Source organism: Centruroides vittatus, unplaced genomic scaffold (assembly GCF_030686945.1).
Source record: "Centruroides vittatus isolate TY-2023 unplaced genomic scaffold, ASM3068694v2 contig_293, whole genome shotgun sequence".
Classification (NCBI taxonomy): Eukaryota; Metazoa; Arthropoda; class Arachnida; order Scorpiones; family Buthidae; genus Centruroides; species Centruroides vittatus.
Window position 1 is genome coordinate 19835 of NW_027121863.1, and position 14525 is coordinate 34359.

The 14525-nt window shown below is 30.8% G+C and overlaps 1 long non-coding RNA gene across 1 annotated transcript; it reads left to right on the forward strand.

Annotated features, from left to right (window-relative positions):
* LOC136972486 (uncharacterized) lies at positions 1 to 11395 on the forward strand. Its single transcript, XR_010880343.1, has 4 exons — positions 1 to 239; positions 5194 to 5347; positions 9343 to 9405; positions 10816 to 11395. It is a non-coding gene; the product is annotated as an uncharacterized lncRNA (long non-coding RNA).
* The last annotated feature ends 3130 nt before the right edge of the window (positions 11396 to 14525 follow it).

The following is a 14525-nucleotide window of genomic DNA, read 5'->3' on the forward strand; positions in this document are numbered from 1 at the left end:
TGCGTTTGATGGAGATACATACGATTCCACCCCGTCGACCTTAAATCTTCCATATTTAATGGCATCAATGCCCCTAATGAAGAGGAGTAGGTGGATGAACAAAATAAATGAAGACCTAAGAAAAAGGACTGACGATGTAAGAACGGTGGTTGGCAGACGAGTTATAAAAACGAGATGGGTTCTAGGATCAACATTTGTTTACCATATATCACGTGGGTTTCGTAGCTACAAACTATGACGTGAGTTGTTGACGCGCTATCTCTTGACTTTCTTCTATTAACTTTGATTGTGCACCCATTTTTTACTGCTTCAACGCGAAAACACCGAGTTTACTTGCCTGTCTTTATTAGGATTCTCGTGCTATGGCCGACTGGTTCACAAGCGTCCACAGTCTGCTAAGTCTTAGTTCTAAATTATGCCGCTACGGCGATCAGGCGCCACTGGCGGAAACTGATTTTGTCAGTTTTGAGTCAAATTATTAGTTAAAAGTCAAAATCAAATAAATTTATGAATAGACAAACCGCTTCTAAATGAATTATTCTATAAAAAGTTAATATTGTAAGATTATCAGATGGAATTACGAATAAAATACAACATAGGGGGGACTTAAAATTTGATATTTTCCCACTAAGTGTATACATAGCTTAAAAACATTACTGTTTGCATTACTTATAAATTCATTACTGTAGATAATAACTACAACTTTGCAATTTGTAAATATTTATTTTCTAAACAAATTATAACATACTACATAATTGCAGTATAATTCCTTACATGCAGCATTTTTCAACATTAAATAGTAACATATACAGTATAACATTCTTCCATCCCATAAGGGCAGATAGACCCAAATCTCATGATGTAATTTTTATAATAAATAAAATGACAAGTGGTTATAGTATGGACATTGTCCTGTTGTTCTTATCCAGATCTATCCCTGATAGAACAATATATTAATATTAGGAACGCCAATGGTGAAAAACTGGTATAATACTACAATGCTATAGAGGTTTGATGTCATTTAGCCTCTCTATTTATGATTTCATTTGCATTAATTTCCATTGAAATAATATTTGAGATTTAATATTAAATAATGTTAGCAGAAAACAAATTACTACAATAAATCTAGTTAAATAAATAGGAAAATACCAAATCAAATAATAAGCGCAAATGAGTAAATTTTAATATCATTAAATTCCAAGTATACAAATTAACAAGTTTACAATTCAAATATACATTTATCATTACTCAATAAGAAAAGTTTTCACATAAATATCAGAGTTGTGAAATACCTAGGATTTACAATAGTAAAATAAGATTTTTTAAAAGCTTTGATTAAAAATAATTATTAAATGTTACACATTTTTGCATAGAATTCTTATAACTGCATTTAAGAATTTCAAGCAAAATCTCATTGAACTTAGGATATCCAAAACAATGTGTTCTTGTTCTGTGGCGGGTTTTGATAATGCTCTGGTAATTAAAACATTCTTTCTCTTCTTCTTACTGGAAGTAAATCTTCGTTCAGGCTAAATATTTTTTTTTTTGATTATTTTTTTGTTTCATTATGATCATTTATGATTATTTTGTTTCTTATTTGATTATTTTCTTTGTTAATAGTTGCTCTAATTGCCTCTAATAGGAGCTTTATGGGTTTTAACAGTCTCTTTAAACCTTCAAATTCCTCTACAAATTCTAAATTTTCAACTAGTATTTTAATATCGTCGAGTTAACATAGTGCATTTTTCCTTTTTAACTCCACTTTTGTATTTAATGTATTTGGTTCATTATTATTGATATTTTTGCTTAATGATTCAGAATGTGCCATTATATTTAGATTATATGTGCCAGAATATTTATTAAAAATAACAATTTAACTAATATAAAATAACTACATTTATAATCATTGCTGAGTGACCTGCATTTCACTAATTTTTTTATAAATAAGGAGAAACTATTTTCTGCGAACAAATGAGACGCAATGCAGTTTTTAATTGATGAGTGTAGGATTAAACCAATAAACAAAGGGGTGTGTGTCTTAATTTGTTTATAGTAGGTCCCAACTAACAATAAATAGACTGTAGACCTATAATGACAGCATGAAGTATACACAGTTAACAGAAATTATTGTAAAAAGACAAAGAATTTTTCTTTTGTACGTATAGTATGACCTAGGTTTTTGAAGCAGTGAGTAATGAATAAAAACCTCGTCTTATATGCAAGTAAACACTGTAATTTTGCAGACTGTAAGTTTACTAACTGACTGTTTGCATAACCATCTTAAATTATTTTTTATTATATTAAAATAAAGGGGGCCCCTTTGAAACTCCAAATATATAATATACGATGGAATCCATCTTTTTAAAAAGATGGATTTTATCGTAGATTGATGCCTGTTAGACTGGAAAAATACACCCTGATACTTATACTCATCAACTACTTCTATTTTACAATTTTGTAAAAACCAATTCTCATTCTTAGAATGTTTTCCTTTATTTCGGAATACTAATATTATAGATTTATTAATATTAACAGAAAGTTTTAACTCCTGTAGTGTATCTACCAAAAAGTCCATCATTCTATGCAGACCTATAGGCAAGTCGGCCATAACAACTAAATCATCTGCACATGTTAAGATTTTCACCTCTGTTTCCAAAAGATCAATACCCACTACTTCAGAATCACTAAATTTACTTACAAGTAGATTTAGATATAAATTGAACAATATTTGGCTCAATACACAACCCTGTTTCACACTTTTTAAAGTAAAAAAAAATCAGACTTACCCTCCTTATCAGACACACATGCCTCTGTATTAGTATATAACTGAATGAAAAAATTTACAAATTTATATCTCACTCCAATGTTCATGTCAAGTCAATGAAAAGAGCGTAAAGTTTGCCTCGTTTCTTCTTTAAAGACTTTTCTATTAAAGCATGTAAAACAAAAATAGTGTCATAAAACCAGACCAGAAACCAACCTGGAAATCCCAGAGTACTTCAAACTTATTCAACCAAGTTACCAATTGCTTACATAAAATTTTACAAAAACTTTAGAAATTGTTGGTAGTAATGAAATTGCTCTATAATTATCAGATAAATCTCTAAGACCCTTTTTAAATATAGGAATAATCTTACATATATGTCAGTGCAAAGGGATCACTCCTGATTGATAAACATTATTAAACAAACCTACCATATATCCAATCAAGTCTGGGAAATTCTTATATAGTTCCATTGGTTTAATGTCAATACCAGAAGAGGAAGGTGATCTTTTCTGTCTTCTCGCTTATCAAAAAGTGAGAAGATAGAAAAGATCATCTTCCCCTTCCGAATGTTGTTAATTTCTCATGATCATGTTCCTGTTTCCGGATCTTATAATTTGCAACACTTTATGTATAAACTATTCCTGTCTAGTTTCAAAATTTATTGTTAATGAAGCTCTGAAATATAATGGAAATTAGCCACAAATATAACAATTCTGAAATGTTGTTTATAAAACTCAAAGAACTATTATAAATGTTCATTTTTATATAGGGTAAATCAGAGTTAAAATATTCTGCATGTGTGAGTGCAAAAATAAATTATATTTTAAAAAAGCTGGCTAAAGTAGAGTTTTCTTAGTATACCAAACAAAATAATAGACTTTTCCAAAAGACAGATTTAATGCAACAAAATACGGTAAAACCTGTGTAAACTGGAATCATACGGTACCAAATATTTTTTCATGTTTGTCAAGTTTGTGTTTTTAAAAAGTTTCTTTAAACACAAAAAATGACTGCATTCTGAAGAATGTTTCTGTTCAGGCAGATTTTCTTTTTGAACAGGTTTTACTGTATATCTAGACCTGGCACTAAATTTATACACGTGAGACGTGTTCACCATCTGATCCTAATTTATCCTAACCAAAAACGTGATAGAATTTATGTGAGCAAATTAATTTGTCATTTAATCCTAAAAATAAACCTGATGATAATATGAAAAATGAAATTTGTGTTCTAATATGTAACTTTGCATATAATAATAATAATCTGATAGGCTACCAAGCACTTGTATTAATTCTACATATCTCATTCAAAAGATACTTGTTTTTTTAGTTAATGTGCAACATTTAATGATTTTCTATCAAGCGGTTGCCAAAGTATAAGCAATCGAAAAGTTGAAAAATAGCCAAAACTTATTCTTTCTCGTTATCGATGAGTTGCTAGCGACACTTTCGGTCGAAAGGTCAAAGTATATGGGGGTTCCCCATATAGCTATTTTTCTTTTTTTGCATATGCTTACTCATAAGACTTTTGCATTCATTATGGTTTTTTACACTTCATTACAAAGTGCCTAGCTTATTTCTGTTATTGTCAAACGTATATCATTTTTTTCCTTTAACAATAGAGTTATGCTGATCATCTATGTGACATCTTTCAGGACAAATATTTGAATTGAAATAATATGACTTCCGTTTTGCATGGGATATTATTAATGAGGGCCTCTAGTGTCTACGGTTTCCATATCTGGTCTCTGGTTTCATCTATCTAACTGCAATCTCTATATTAAGAAAGGAGAGGCGGACAGCGTAACACAGTGTTCTGCAACCTTTTTCTACTTGCGGCACACCCATGACTTAACACCGCACACTAAAATGTTATTCTCCTCAAAAACGTATGAAATGATACTAGTAATAGAACTAAGTAATGCCACTAACCTATTATTATTATCATCATCATTCTTGTTGTTATTATTCTTAAACAGACATCAACACCTGTGAGCAAATTTATTTTACATTTAATTTCTTAGAATACATAAAAATGCATGGCTTATAATAAAGAGTAAACAAACATCATCTTATTTCATCAGTGCTGTAGCAGAGAATGAAATACAAGCATAAGAAACACAGCAACTGTGATAGAAATATATAAATAAAACTTGACAATTGTAAAAGTTCACGTCACACCTTTCACATCGTGACGGCACACCAGTTGCGCAACACTGGCCTAACAGACGACAGTAGGAATTTATAGGATACAATTTTTTCAAATTTCACCTTAAATATCAACATTTTGTTTTTAAATTTTTGCATAGTTTTGTTAAGAAATATTTTTTCTAAATAATTAAAACTAAACTTAATTTTATATATTTATTTATTTCAGTTCTTTGCTTAGAATTTTTTATAATAAAAAAACTTTGTAAATTCCAATAGAGATTATAAGAAAGAGGAAATAAAAGAGAAGAAACGTGACATTAAACACGGCATATAATCAAAATGTAGCGTTGTTTCGAAAAGATTGAACTTTAAAATCAAAACTGAAGATAGCCAACGAGTGTATCTCGCAGATCAATACGAAGTTTTAATGGTAAGTGATACAAAGTTCAAAATATTTTACACATTTTATAACTTAAATTTGTATATTAGTTTTTTTGAATTATTGAAAGCAAATGTAAATATAACCAATTTTGTGCAATTATACTGTAAATTTATATGTATTCTGTATAGGGTTTCTCAAATGGGATCGCACGAAATTCTTGTCATCCTGAGAAATCCATCAAATATCTAGAAAGTTCACTTTTTATTTATTTATTTATTTTGTGTTAAGGTTGTGGAAATTTTACAAATAGAAACTATAATTAACTCATAACCTGTCAGAATACACTTGTATTTATTAATTTTAAACGTACTTATTAGTTTTTTAAATTTTTGTTTGTTATGGCATGTCACAAATTCTCAACAATCAATACGTCACTTATTTCTGACAGGACTCTGAAAATTTTTTACTTATGTTATTTTAATTTTTAACCATGCCCAGTAGCTTCAATAACTGCGTAACGCCAGGTTGGACAAATTGGGCAAGGATACAAACGAGTACGAAGTCTGCAAGTATGAAGTTTTTCTTCACAAACCTGATTTATTAAAGCCGAACGAACTGCCGAATTATTGAGTCATATGCTCCATGTTGCTATTAAAGCAGTCGAGGTAGACAAATCAAGAATACTAGAGAAAAAGAAAAGTACTCCGATCTCGAAAACAAACTAGAAATCTTCTGGTCTAAGGGTAAAACACACATAATAGCCATCTTCTCTTAAATGCATTAAAGACAATTCCACTCACATCAACTGAATCGGAAGGGGCATTCTCGGTAGTGGGAGTTTTCATTACTAAAATAAGAATAAGATTGATTGATTGGAGCATTGACCATCTTTGTTTTTTAAAATCTTATAAAAATTTACAATAATATTTTGTATTAGGTTTTATGTAAAAAATGTTAATTACCTTTTAAGTTAGAAATTTGATCTAAATTTTCAACTCAGTTCAAAGCATTTTTGGTGTTGTATGCTGTTTCCAGCAAACTTTAATAAATTTTTCTATTTGTGAAAATTTCTACGTAATTCAAAGGTAATTTTTAATATACTGTATATCTTACACAGCATTATTAATACGATTTTGGGATAATTAATTCTATTTCGGGATAGAGTTCACTTTTTTCCCGAAATCCCAGGAAATGAGAAACCCTAATTTTGTATTAAACAACAGTTGGAATTTTCTGGTTTTTTTCACTTTCTGCTTTTTTTTCCACAATGAAAGTCTGAAGAGTGGGAACATTAAGTGTTTAGTTTAGGCTCATTTGGGGTTTTGTCAAGCCAGAATAGATCAGGCCTGAAATGAAAATAGGAACTGGATCGAATCAGCCTTGAAATTTGTAAGGGGCTAAAAATTATACTTTTGAGGTTCATCAAAAGACCGATGATAATACAGAGTTGGATTATTTAAGTTTATAACAATATGAACATTTTTATTATAGAAACATCCATTTGTGAGGTTGTCGACAAAAGGGAAATAGGCAATTGAAATGAAGTCAATGTATTTAGATAGAGTTACATAGCCTAATAAATAGGATTTTAACAATTTGGAAGACTTATCACTCCAAGGCTGATCGAAAAATAGATCATATCTTTTACAAGAAAATTAGTCTTTAATAATCACCTTCAAATTTAGGAAAGGATGCATTCTGGGTACCATACCCCTCATCAGCTTACAAACACATAGTACCAACTTAGCACACATATAATTACAGAATCAATATTTAACCAATACAAAGGAATTTTTGATATATACAGTGCACTGTATTTACAATATTTAATACAACCCATATATTAAAGAACTAAAAACTATCGAACATTAAATTTTTTTATATAATAACGTGATATATCACATTATTTGGGACCAGTAAATGTTTTATTTTCTCCCACATTTTCCAAATTCTGGAAGATGATTCTACTAGTGGAACCATCTACCAGAATATTGTTAAGTGTATTAAAAACCAAAAGGGTGGGAAACTAACAATGAACTTATTATTATTAAAAATAATTGATTTCCATACCTTAAAACAAATACTCCAAATCCATAAGATTATTGAAGCCAAATGCTTTGTTACAATTCATTTTACAATGTGATGTGACTTTACTCTCACATCTGTTCAGTATTTGTTTTAAGGTTATGTAAAAACGATGTCATTCCACCCCTCACGTAGCTTCAGTCCCACGTTGTTATTAATTCTAATGTCTTCCTATATTTTCAGAATTTCTATGTGTTTCTGTAGTCTTCTTTTTAATGGATTGTTTTCTGTCAGAATACTCTTGACACTATCTTTTAATTTTAAGATACAATGTCTTAACAACTCCTGGTTATCTATTGTCAATGTAAATGAGATATGTGGGTGATGGTGGAAAATGAGGCGGAAAATCTTAACAATTTCACTCTCTTATTTTGAGCCAATGTGAATTCTTACATAGTATTATAAAGTGTGTTCCTTTTCGAACAAATAAATTTCTCCTCTAGTAAATCCACGATGTTGGACAGAGTAAAGCTGTGAGGTGGTAAGAGGGAATTTCCACTTCGTTCTCGAAATTTGGAGTTTTTAAAGAATTTTATCCCCGAATTTCCTTTTTCGGATTTCCTAATGTCGATTAGACATTACTCTCTCCCAATTGGTTATTCTCTTGTCTCCGAGTGAAATTAGACCAGATTGGGCTGCTAGTAAGGTTGATTTTTGGTATTCACCTGACAGCAAATCTCGACTTTCACCGAAAAATGTTGATTAAACTTTAAAATTTTCGCTTGTATTGTAGACAATGATGTTTTCTCTCCTGCCATCCAAGAATTTCCCTCGTTAAAATGTCTTATTTTCCCATTTTTTTTCTTCCAAATTTTAACCAGTTTACGAGCGCCAGCGTGAAGATTTAAATTTTCCTCTCTGACATTTATAAAAAATAAAATTATAACACACGTGATTCAGTCTGATGGGGAGTTAATTTATTTACATTGGCTTCACTTCTATTTTTATACATTGTTTTTTTTTTTTTCCTCCATTAAAATTTATGTTTCGGAACATACTAATCTAGAGGAGAGGGGTTCGAAATTATTTTGACATCATCACAATTCCAACAAATTTTAATCATATTTTATTTTTAAAAATTACGTGATTTCCAATCCTAACTGGAAGTTCATATAGAGTTATTTGGCGCCTCAAGGCTATATCTGGTCTGGGATTTCATCTATTTAGCTCTGTTCTCAAGATTAAGGAAAGAGGAACGACAACACTGGGAACCTACTATAAAAAATGTTGTAACCCTGCAGATATCAGCAAATTAAAGCATACTAAATAGCCACTTTACAGTAAAACTGAAAGCGAAAAAAATTACGATTAAAAATAAAATGAAATAAATTAATTAAAACTGAAATCCATTCAATTGAAAATTAAAACAATGTTTCTAAAAACCGTTTACACGTTTTGAAATTTTCAAACTAAATGAAATTTATTTTTAAATTTACGTTTCTGTAAAAGAACGTTTTGTTTTTAATATATATACAGATTTAATGACTGTATTTTTATTTATATATTGTCACATTCATATATCAGTAGACTCAACAGATTTTATTGTGGAACCTCAAATATTTATTACCTGAACCCTAGGATTCCGCTGAACACAAGTTGGGCATTCCTGGTTTAATAAGTTGCCCAGTGGATAAAATCACTGAACACTGTTGACTGTGGGTTCGTTTCTGATCAATGGGCTGCCCAAGTAGAGTTTTCCAGGTTTTTGTACTTTTTGTAATGCCTAAATAGGGTCGGTTTCTCATATAAAGTACTTCCAGGAAGATCCCCCTTCAGCAGATTGCCCACATGGTGCATTCCCTTATACAACCGTAAACCAAACTGAAAAAAAGGAATTAATTTCTACAAAATATGTAAGAAATAATTTAGTTCTAAGGCACTTTTTTAATGCACAACAATGCGTTTATGATTTACATAATTATTTTCATATATAACATAGTTTTTTGTGTTTTCTTTAGCCTGTCAGGAACGAATTCTTCATTCCGACAGAAATTCTAACAGAAATGACAAGAACATACAAAGTAAGTAACATGTTACAAGTTTATTTGTTAAAGTGTGTTTTGGAAGATCAGACTTCACATATAGGCTAATATTAGGGCTACGTGACATTTAATATTTTGCAGAGCCATCTGTTATCGTATTTTATTTTTAAAAACTTGTTATATTTTTGCGTATTATAAAATAGCAAAAACCTTAACATTAAGGGAAGGAAATTTTAAACAATTGCTAATTCCGAGAAAAAGCGTTATAAGTCTGACCCTATTGGAGATATTCCTACCTTCATTATCTCTCCACTTTCTCTTCTTTCAGTCACCCAAATAGTTAACAATAATATAGTTTGTAATTAATGGTTCAAACTGTTAAATAATTAAATGTGCTTGTAGTTTTAAAACTATATCCTTAATGACATAGCTAAAGACATAAACATCTTCAATGTGCTACAAAGTTCTACACTTTTGGACATTTATTGATATTACTATGTAAATAAATTCAATTATCCTTAACTCTTCTTAAATTGTGTGTGGCATCATCCGCAATAATATTTTATTTAAAAAGTTTTTATATAATTTTATATATTGTGAAATGGCAAAAAGCGTAATTTTTTTGTTTAGAGACGAGGTTTATAAAAAGTTGTAAATGCTAATAACGAGTAAAACTTCATTATTTCTGATTTTACGCACGATATTACACGTGTACTGTACATAACAAAGGAAGGTTTGTTTTTTTTTATTACGAGAATTTACCACCTGCGTTTTATTTTCAGATCCAAAAATTAAGCTACAGTATTAACGTGCTTTATAGTGAAAAACTTCATATGAATGGAATAACTTAATGATATAATACTAGCAGATGAGTCCAGCGTTGCTGGGGCAAAAAGTAACGATAGCAAAGATTAAGATTATTAGATTATAGCCAATCTTACCTGTTTTCACCGGATGCAAAAATTAGTTCTTTCTATTCCGAGGCTAATTAGAGAATTTTTAGACGTGTCTGAAAATATGTTCGATTTCCTGCAAAAAACGCAAAAAATTGCATCTAAAATAGTACGGTAGGAGCCCAGTGCTTTAGAGTAATATTTAACCCTCGTCCTCTCCCCCACGGGGAAGAATTTCCAAAACTCCCTTCTTAGTGTTCATTCTCATGGCGTATCCTAACTGTGTATTAAATTTCAACTTTCAACTCCTAACCGGCTGTGCTTATTATTATCATTATTACTATTATCAACCTATTTTGATTATATTATAAGATAAAGAAAACCTTCTAAATAGATAGGGAATATTGTGTATTTAAAAATGCACAAGTTCTCTTACCTACTTACATTTTAATATTCAAATTGTGCAATGTTTATTATGTGTCAAATTATGGGAACACAATAAGTACATAATTTAAAGTAAACGAAGTAATTATTGTATTTAACTTTTAAATTTCAGTTAAGAAGGAAGAAGAGAGTGAGCAATACGATATTCAGCACAATTCAGTTCAAATCAAGACAAAAGGAGAATAAGTGTAATGCAAACAACATGAAATTCATCCCTTCAGTTAGAAAATACAACAGAATCCAAGGATAGATTAAGAAAAAGTACTTCAGAGTAACGCATTCATCTCAGTATAAACAAAGTCACAAATGTGATTTCTGTCAACAGACTTTTGTGTACAAGGAAATACTACAAGTGCATTCGAACTTTCATATTGGAAAAAAAACCATTTAGCTGCACAACCTGCAATCAGAAATTTTCGTGGCAATTTCTATTGAGAAGACACACGAAAGAACACAACACCGGAAAACAAAGCAAAATTGATCATACAAAACTTTGTTTGCTATCATCATCAAAAAGTTGTAAAGTATCTAAGCAGAAACCCATTTGACGTGACATTTCCGATAAGATACTTAATAAAAGTGGCCATTTAGAGAAGCATCGCAGAACACGTGAACCGGTATCTCATTATTGTCTGATATGTAACAAGCATTTTAAAAGAAAATGCTATTTGAGAAAACATGAAAGAACTCACAAAAATAGAGGTGATACCGTATTTTACGGACTATAAGACGCACTTTTTTCTTCGAAAAATTGCCTCCAAAATTCAGGTACGTCTTATAGTCCGTAGCATCTTATAGGTATTTTTTTTTTAAATTGCTTAAAAATTAATGTGCGTCTTATAGTCCGTAAAATACGGTAAGTATTTTTGTGATGTATGTAAAACAGGGTTTACTTGCAAAAGTAGTGTTGACAGACATCGCATTGCTCAACATCAGAATATGTTCGTTTGCGCTTATTGTAGTAAGTCATTCAAAACTAAAAATATGCTGAAAGCTCATTCGAAAATCCATATTCAAAAATGTGATACCTGTAAAAAGGAGTTAGTGTCTAAAAATGCTTTAAACGTTCATCAGAGAATTCATTTTGACCTAAAACTGTATCTTCGTAAGGTATGTAACAGACATTTTGTATCAAATTGTGAGTTTAAACGTCACCAAAGCTCTCACAATAAAGACAATCTTCCTTACGTTTGTGAGATATGTAAGAAGGGTTTTTACGTGAAATCTCATTTCTTAAGGCACCAACCTGTTCGTCAAAAAAAAATCATATATGCCTTCATTGTAAAAACAGATTTAAAACAAAAAGTAAACTGAAACTGCATTTAAAATTATCTTGTTTAGAAATACATTCCCAACAATTACCATACCAATGTAATATCTGTAAACAGACTTAGAAATAATTTTGCTTCCCACCCACATCTACTTGCTTACAGTAATCAGATACACTTCCGTTGTGACGTTTGTAAGAAGAAATTTACGTCAAAATTCGAATTTCAAACTCTGATTTAAATAAACCTATGAAAAGAAATACCTACTTAAGCGTTAAGAAATGTGCTGCTTGCGGTAAGAAATTCTGTTGGTTTATTACTTTTGAACTTCACGTGCGAAGTCATTTTTCACAATAGAATTTCCTGTGTGAAATACTTCTAAACTATTTAAATACAATACCTATATTTTATACAAATGTATTATACGTCGTAAAAGGTAGAAATGTTTAAATTTTGTCTGTCATTTCGTTTGTAATTGGGTTGCAATTTGAAAAGACTGTAGACCTATAAATTTCCACTGTTCTCCGTCTGTGTGTATTTCCTTAATGTCGAGAACGGAATAACATAGATGAAAGTCGTGAAAAGATATCGAAAGCTTAAGGAGAAAAGGCCCCGTTAACGATATGCAAATGTCTAGTTTGCACTGAAAGTCACGTTATTTTAATTTAAAATTTCTTCCTGAAAGGAGTTAGATACATGATCGGCACAACTCTATTGTTCACAGAAAAAGTATGAGAAATACACAGAAGCAAAGTATCACAAATTTCAGTGGAGAGCATATATTTTAATGTAACTAAATTAAAAATATAACTAAACTTATATGCTATTCACCTCAATAGTTGTGGCTTCCTCCTGTACATCATACTTTTCCTTTAACAATAGAGTCGTGCCGGTCGTATATTAACTGCTTTCAGGGGAAAAGCTTATAATTGATATAACGTAACTTCCGATTAGTACCGAAAGTTCCTGCACAGTTAATCGGCCCCCCCTCTTGCTTCATAAAATCTTATTAACTATTTATCTGCATTTAGTTGCGTGTTATTTTATGGGCAATTGCCTGAGATCTCCATCAACAGGGGGGCCCCAAAGTCATTTTTCCTCTGCTTTATTATTATTTTTATATATTTGTTACTATATAAACTCAGTATATAGTTAGACGCGACGAATCTTTATCTCAACAATGGGTATTGAATAAGATGAATTTCTCCACCAGCTCCATATTACGTTTTTATCCTTCAGTTCGTGTTTCGATTTAAATATAATCGTTTTAAATTGAAATGGGGGCACAAGTTATATAACCAAGCACTTTCGAACAATTGAGCGCAATTAGTATACTGTGAAATATCGTTAATCTCTATCAAATGTACTAAAATCCATATTGGCATAATTCCTTTCCAGAAGCTCTCCTGTAATACAATAGAATAGCTTTAAATATTCGTTTATAAACCTGATTAATAAAACTTTAGAATAATGACGATGCTTATAAATATATTTTATGGTATAATTATGATTAATATTAACAATTCTGGTGTGGAGACTTCAGCGAGTAAGAATTTGCCACGCAAACTCAGTAAATGAATAATAAATAATACGACATACAAATGTCTATATCAGGCAGGGGTGGCCAGCAAGTCGATCGCGAAGCCAATTCTGGTCGATCGCTGGCGATGTCTTGGTTTAATATGTTACACTTGTAACCGAACGTAACGCACAAACGCAACACTATGCATACAGTTATGACTCGACTCAGAAAAACACAGCCATTTAACTAAATATCAAACTCAGCGTTTTTAAACAGGACGTTATTGTAAGCGATTTGGAACCGGTGTAATATCGATTTGAATAAGTCTAATTATACAATGCGATATTTTATACCCATTGTCGGTAAGTTATCGCTAAGAGTAATAAAAATGGCCGCCCACAGAAAAGTGAACATGGCGAAGCGACTACAGTCCGTAAAGAAATTATAAACTCAAGTGAACATTTTCTGTGTTTTAATTTCTTTTTATCTACAGTCAATTGTTACTATATGAGATGATTTTAATTAGTCTTAAGAATATATAATGAAATCAACAAGTCTTTGTATTGTATCATTTTAATAAACCATCAAAAATTTGAATTGTTATAATTTTTTGTTGTAAACAATTTATAAACTCAAGGGTGAAAACTGATTATTACCGTTGAATAAAACAATTCACTATGCATGTATTTATATAAATTAGTATGTGTAACATTTTGGGTGAGTCTAATATTTCAAACTAAAAAAGTGACAAAAATGCCAAGGGGAGTAACCTTAACTGAAAGTGAAATACGAAAAATCTATTTCTTTAAGGGAAAAGGGTGGCCAACTCGTGAAATTGCTTCAAAACTTGGAAGATCTCGAACTGCAGTACAAAATGTACTAAAAAAAGGGTGATAATTATAGCAAAATTAAACGTACAGGACGAAAACCAAGTCTGCAGCCTCGTGATCATCGCTGCATTGCTAGTCTTGCAACAAATGAATCATGGTCTACTCGTAAGATAGGTGCAGTTTTACCAACTCCAGTGTCCCA